General features: G+C 38.5%; 1 protein-coding gene across 1 annotated transcript in view; it reads left to right on the top strand.

Annotated features, from left to right (window-relative positions):
• The first annotated feature begins 309 nt into the window (after positions 1 to 309).
• TRAF1 (TNF receptor associated factor 1) overlaps positions 310 to 7,186 on the top strand; it is a 28,404-nt gene continuing 21,527 nt past the window's right edge. The window contains exons 1-3 of the mRNA XM_065695260.1: positions 310 to 410; positions 1,686 to 1,761; positions 2,268 to 2,409. The gene's annotated coding sequence lies outside the window, so the exon portion shown is untranslated. The remainder of the gene's footprint in view (positions 411 to 1,685; positions 1,762 to 2,267; positions 2,410 to 7,186) is intronic.

Genomic DNA, 7,186 nt, shown 5'->3' with positions numbered 1-7,186 from the left:
ACAGATGACAATCTTGCTCTTTACCCAAGCTCACATCCAGGCCTTTATCTTAACATGCTCAGTGGCATTTTTCATTCAACATGTGGTGGGAGTAATGGATCTTTAAATTAATTTTTAATAAATCAGTTTCTTCCAGCCCATGTCTGAAATGCAAAACTTCCCTGTATCAGTGTCCTGAAATACTGCAATGTGTCTCAAACACCCATCCTTCAGCCCCTGCAATGGAATTGAAATGTGTTGGAAGCCTAAGGTCAAAAGAAAGCAGTGTTAAACCAAATATTAAAAAGAAAATAGTCACTGCAATGAGAAAACAAGCATGAGATACAGGTGCATCCCACTCTGAGAGAGATTAAATCCAGCGTGTCCCCTTCCTGATGGTGCACTAAGAATTTCAGTTGTTAACCAGCTTGGTAAGTTCTCTATTGTTAATTACTTGTTTTATGAGACATTTCAACTAATTTTAAGTACTGCTGATGTTCTTGCATTAGTGTTTCTTCTGATAGATAGTGTTGGTATGTCATCCATCTGGGTAGAGAAAATAGACTATTTTAAAACCAGTAGTTTCTTTCCCACTGCTTGTATTTTAGAAAGACCATAGTTTGGTTAATAACCCTGCAGTGCTGGTAGAGCATTTATGACAGTAAATAACAATAGCATACCTTAAATTACAATAGTATTCAGTACATGGGGAATCATATTTTGTTAGTATTCTTAATGGAACAGACTTCAGTGTTAAAGAAAGCCTGGGTATGTCCAGGGCATTGCATCATGTCTAAAAGCTTGCTTTCCAGATAGATAATGCTTTTGAGCCTTCATTTTTACACCATGCTGCTTTATTTTTCTGAAAATTCTTTTGCCAGGAGAAATCATTCCCCTTTTTGTTAAGGCATGAGTATTTCTTATTGTATGTGAAGGAATAGACACAGCTCCTGAAACACTCCCAGTTCTTCACTGTGACAGGAACAGCAGAGGGAGCACAAGAACATCATTTTCATACTGGTCCATTTTCATATATAGTAAACCACATTGTTGAAAGGGCTCAAACCCTGTGGCTTATGGCAACTCTGCTGTGCAGTGGCCACCTCATGCTCAGTCCTGGTAAAGATACTGGAGGTTAATCCAGTGTTACCGAAGTCTTGCTTTTCTGCTAGTCTGATAATCTCTGCCTGCTGGTATATAACATTGTGTTTCTACAGCTTTGTAAATACGTGCAGCACTTCATATGCTGTCTGTGAAAGAAACTATCCCCTGCATTTTCCTTTTGTACTCTTTTTGTGAATTCCTGTGTCTCCATTCCTGGCACTGACTGCTGCTATTTTTGTGCTTTGCTTTCTTGTTTTAGGGAAAAAAAGAAAGTTCCTAAATAATACACGTGCCATTCATTATTTGTATTTTCAGACACAATAGACTGAATCAACATCTATTGTAACTTAGGGAGATTCACAGCAAATGTCATTTTGGCACTTGATGACTGAGTTTGACAGTTATAAGCTTGCCTTGCCTCCAGGGAACTGGCAGATGAAGGGACAAGTTTCTTTCTCACAGCTCCAGGCACAGTTCATCTTGGTTCAGCAGAACTGAGACAGAGTCTGATACAAAGTCCAGTTGCATGCATCTTTATTTTTATTGAATAGCTGCCCAAAAGCAGCACATCCAAGAACTTTACTGTTTTCCCTCTCCCTTAGGAATATCCTTGATCCAGAGAGTTGAATATGTGGAAAGAAGATAGTCACGCATGATGCAATTTTTAATCTTGGCTCTGTGAGTATTTTTTTTTTTAATTCTCCAAACTCTTCTAAGAAGCATAAGAAGATACTACTGATTCCAATAATGACTGGATATGAACTCACGTTGCAGAGGGAAGTACACTTAAGTGCTCAGTGAGGTTGTCCAGGCAGTCCACCTGTAAACACTTCTACTTTTGAACTGGACAATACTGTTGTGAGAGTAATGTGTATTACGAGACCTAATTGTGTCTCAGGAATGATTCATCTCATAAACTCCTGTTTCGTGTTTCTACGTACAGAGATACTGACTGACCTATTCCTGCTAAGGTGAAACTTAAGATTCCTTTAAAGAACAGTGATGTCGTTGTGTCAAAAAGATCAAATGGTATTCAGATGTGCCATGGTTCACACTACTTAGATACCAGTTAGTTAAAATAATTCCTATTCTTATTGTGCAGGGAGTAGCTAAGATGGCCTTTGAGAGTTTTAATTTAAACTCTGCCTACATCATTAATATACCTGTGCTCTGCTGTTTTTCAGTTTTCACTGTATTCCAGTTCACACAGTATTCACTGTGTGCTGGATAAAACCAGATGAAAGCAGAAGCAAAGAGATTGAAAGAATTACAGCCAATGGCATGAACAAGAATTTTCTTCATTCAAGTCAATCAGATCCATGTAAGGTAAGTTATAGTTAACATCTAGGACAATGTATGAAACAATGTTTAATGCGTATAGCTTTTATAAGTAAGTAATTTTAAGGGAAATAACTCAGTTATATCTGTATCCTTTAACCTCAGTCAATGTGTCTAAGTATAGCAGGGCCCATTCTGCAGTGCAGAATTTCCTGAGACCAGTGGGACTACATTGTCCCACAAGGCTGTTGATGGTTTCTGTTGCAACTTTAAAGGGTTCAAGGATTTTCTTTGCCTTCTCCAGCTGGCACTGGAATAGCTGGAACATCTATGTACCCATGTATCATATATGCTAAATATCAAAGTGGTACACAGCATAAAATGCATAAAATGGAGTGTTTTGTCTCTGTCTTTTACACAAAGGGTTGGATTTTTGTTGTTGTTTGTTAAAATATTCCAGTGTAGGAATGTCTGGTAAGCATCTGTAAATGTCCCGTTACAACAGCTAAAAACGAATTGTCAGCAGTATGTTGCAGGTAGTACCTAGAAATACAAAACTAGAACAAAAAATAATAAGAAGAAGAACTTGCAGTGAGTTATGGATGATGAAACTGTATTACCAAGAGCAGTTGAATGACTTTCTCAAGGCTACAGACAAGGCCAGTTGCAGAACTGTAACACCAACTGAAGTATCCTGGCATTCAATGTGAGTTTATCAAACTGCAGTGACTCCAGAGAAAAAAGAAAGTGCAACATAAGCCAAACAAAGATGTTCTGCTGTTTCCTTTCTGTGTCAAGAGGCTCAAATGAGTGTCAAGTAATATTTTAAGATCAGGCACCAAAATACATTTTCCTATTGACTGCTAACAGCAAAACAAAGACATCTGACAGAATGTTGACTTTATCAAGTAGTCTTAAAATAAATGAAATCACAAAGATGTGGAGGTGTGTATAAATACCAGTGTAGGAAGATTTACCTTTCTCACATGGAATGGCATGACTTCCATATGAAAACCATGCGGGGGGAAGGTTTATCTGTGCTTTCATCTGTTTCACACTTGCAAATTAAGTTGGCAGATTTCTACTGGGTCTAGTTAGTAAAACAAGAGCTGATCAAATGACATGGGATTGATTTTTAGAATCTGTTACCATGTTAACCTTAGTGACTTGTAGCTGGAGAGGTCCAAGGTACTAAGTAACTCACAGGGTTAATCCCAGCCAAAATAGAAATTCTTGGAATAATCACTGCTTAGATGACTCATCTGTATTATGAAATGGAAATTTCAAAACACATTCTGTATTTCCATGCTTACTGGGGATTCTGGACATCAGAAAGATCCTTTTATATCTGAATTGTACACAATGTTTTTCTATTCCTTGGTTGTTTATATACGTGGTGTGCAAGTCTCTAAATGTTCCAGCCTTTGAATCACCAGCTAATAGCTTTAGTGGTTCCAGAAAAACATGCCTTTGACTGCTACACTTCTGCAGCCTCCTCAAAGGCCAGCCAGCCCATGTATGTGGGATTGCTGCTCTGCCTACACAGTCAGGCACATGCCCAGAAAGCTCTGTGCTTTAGTCCAAATTCATTCTCACATCTCCTAGAATAGAGATGATTGATGTAGTCTGTCAGTTGTGGCAGGATGCCAAGGGCCATGTCTAAACAGGATTTTAATTGTCATTTATTGATATAAGTGTACACCACAGCCAACCTAGCCTCCAAAGGGAACTTCAGAGTTGCTCCTAGTGATACACACAGGCAATCTCAGAAAGCAGGACCCACTAAATGAGTTTGGTCATTACACTTTCATTCCTTTTTGATGTATTTTCCTCATCAGCCATTGAATAAGAAAATTCACCAGATGCCATTCTGATGTGCCTCTCCCTGAATACTCTTGGCAGATATGTGAGACCTGAATCAGTTGAATTCCTGAGATAACAACTCTAAGGGTTAACACTATGCAAGTCTTTTAGTTATTTTTAAAAATACATATTTCTGTCCATTTCCATTTGTATTTTACTGATTTTTAGGTAGTTAAGTGTCACAAAATGAACTGATTTCTCTCTTCACTTCATTGCAATCAAAAATTAATTGATGCAAGCTAGTAAGTGGCTTGAATAGAAATTCCACCCTATTATGCACACTGACACATGAAACTTGCGCTCTTTTGGTCTGACCATGAGAGCTGCTGGGCTGCATCTAACTACTGTGACTAATTTAGGAAGAGAGCCAAATGGTGCCATTCTCTGGCCATTGCTTTACTAGCAGTGCAAAACTGATTTTGTGTAGTAAATCTTTCAGGATATGTCACAAGCTCTAAGTAGCCTTAGCCAGAGGAGTGCTCTGTCAAAGGTGTTATTGAATTAGCAATACCCTCCAGTTTTAGAACAGGCACGCTAAATCCCTGAAACAGGTTAATACTCTAACTTTGTAATAACTTGACTGTAATAATTCTTCCTCAGCTGACCTGAAAATGTGTATCAAATACTAGGTGAAAGAGAAAATAGCTTACACGAGCTAGTAGATGCAAGTTCAAGTTACCACATGATTTTTGTTATGATGGTTCACTCAGAATCTGAAATGATCTGAAGAAGAGGAATACTGAGTACTTTGTTCAGTCTATTTGGGCAATGTAAAGCCAGAATATCACACCAGAATTATTTTCTATCATTGCATAGCAATGAAAATGTTCTAGATAGACACAGCCTCTCATCTGAGTCAGCAGGAGGGATCCTGCATTGGGTAGAGCTATCCCAAATCCCAGCATTGAATCCTTAGTAAGATTTCTTTCAAGTTCAGAAAACTTGGGCTTTTATAAATAATCTCAAACTCCCACTTCCACAAACCAGAGAGTTGTGGAATGCACTGACAGAGGTCAGGAGATTCGGGGTGTGGAATGGATGAGTGAAAACACACTGAGGAAATCCATCTTTCTATTGAGGGAATATCATTTTGAATTTAAAACAAAATCACTGAGAGCTGCCAGTTTGGTGTTCATCCATCACTCGACCCTACCTACAGAGGCTTATTTTCAGTCTATGTAAATGTTAATGTTTATGCATGTCTCCAAGCAAAATGTGTTCTTAATCTCCTGCTGAATTCTTACATCAGAACAAACTGAAATTTGGCATGGCCACCAGTGATTTTCCAGTAAAAAAACTTACCTTATAGGAGTTCCATATGCTTTCAATTTTTAAGATATTTAATAATGTTTTCACCTCTAATTAGGAGGAATATCTGGGTTTGGCTCTTCCAGTCTCCTGGGAACTAAAAGTATGGTTTTGCCAGTTTCTGGGTCATTACAAAATTCCATTCCTTGTGTTAAATTTTGCTTTTCAAGTTCTGAATGAACTCAGAATTTGGATACATGTTGAAGCAGCAACTGATTTCCTGGAAAATCCTAAACTAAATTAAATACCACAACTGTCATAAACAGAACATTTAAGTTTAGAAAACAATAGCAGAGAAATCTTGAGTAAAAGTCATTATATTCAACCCTTTGTTTTCTATCCCAGGAATTATTTGTTTCACACAGGTGGTTATTTATAAAATCATTATATTTACCCATGTTCCTAGCTAGAAGTCATGAAATACAGATTCTTCCTAAGGTGCTCTGGCTCAGACTGGATTTCCTCTATTTATTTGCTACTTTATGACTGAAGTGGCAATTTCTTTTGCAAGTCAAGCAAACAAACAGTTCTATTTGATGCACTTTGAATCAGCTGAGATAGTAAGCCGCAAAAGCTAGGGTTCACAATGGAAAGTCAATTGTCTCTTAATGACAGCAGCCCCTCTGGTGCTGGTTAAATGTACTCCAAACTAAACAGCAAGAAGTTCAGAGTCTGGGATTAGAACACTGCAAGCTGGTTTCAAGGAGCCCTGTCATGGACTTGCATTGTCTAATTTGGCTTTACATGAGTAACCTCAACTCTGCATTCTTTCCACCAGTGATTAGATGTTCTCTGCAGTTTGTACTGTGAGGCCACGGAGCACATCCTCAGCTCCTGCAAACCACTGGTGGTGCAGTTGTTTTTGGAGGAGCTATACTTTTTATATACCTAGATCTGGAGATACAGTATTTCTTCAACTGAATCACAAAACGCAAATGTGAAAATTCGTTTTCAAAGAAAAAATATTTTATCACCACCCCACATGTCCACACACAAGGAGATTCATGTTTCATTGTGCCAGTTTATACCTGCTGGAATGGGATTTACAATACCTAGACTTAAATGCTAGTGTTGGCGACAGACTGGGCATAAACTGCAGCCATAACTGAAGACTCACGCTTGCTGCATGGCTGCACTGTCTGTCCCTGCCAGAGCCTGATTAGCCACTTTTCCTCCATTATTTAGGAAAAGCAATATGCCATAAAAACATCATTTCACTGGCCAAATCATAAAATTTTCCATAAAAGCCTACTGCTGTCAGGTCCTAGAGCTGTTCACCTCTTACAGCTAGGTAGAAATAGGTACTAGTTTCCACCATCTGTGTAATTCCACAGGTTTGGAGTTACGAGTCTATGCAATATTAAAAGCTGGTTTGTTTCTAGCACAGATTGATTAGGACATACTAGTATAGTGTGTATTGAATAATTGTTTTAAGTGAAGTTTGCAGTTGCTTTTGGTGTGTGTGGAGGGTGATGCAGAGATACAGTTATAAACAGAACTGGAAGCCTGTTTTGGTCCCAGTTTTCACTGAACCTTCGTCACACCTTTCATGCCATGTTCAACAATGGTTTGGGGGGAACCATTCTGGGTGATAACTGCAGCATTGATCCCCAGAGCTCAACGTTGGCTGTCCGATAAGAGCTTTCAAAGCAGC

The sequence above is a fragment of the Lathamus discolor genome, chromosome 15 (assembly GCF_037157495.1).
Source record: "Lathamus discolor isolate bLatDis1 chromosome 15, bLatDis1.hap1, whole genome shotgun sequence".
In the NCBI taxonomy this organism is placed as follows: Eukaryota; Metazoa; Chordata; class Aves; order Psittaciformes; family Psittacidae; genus Lathamus; species Lathamus discolor.
This window is presented reverse-complemented; position numbering and strand designations above follow the sequence as displayed.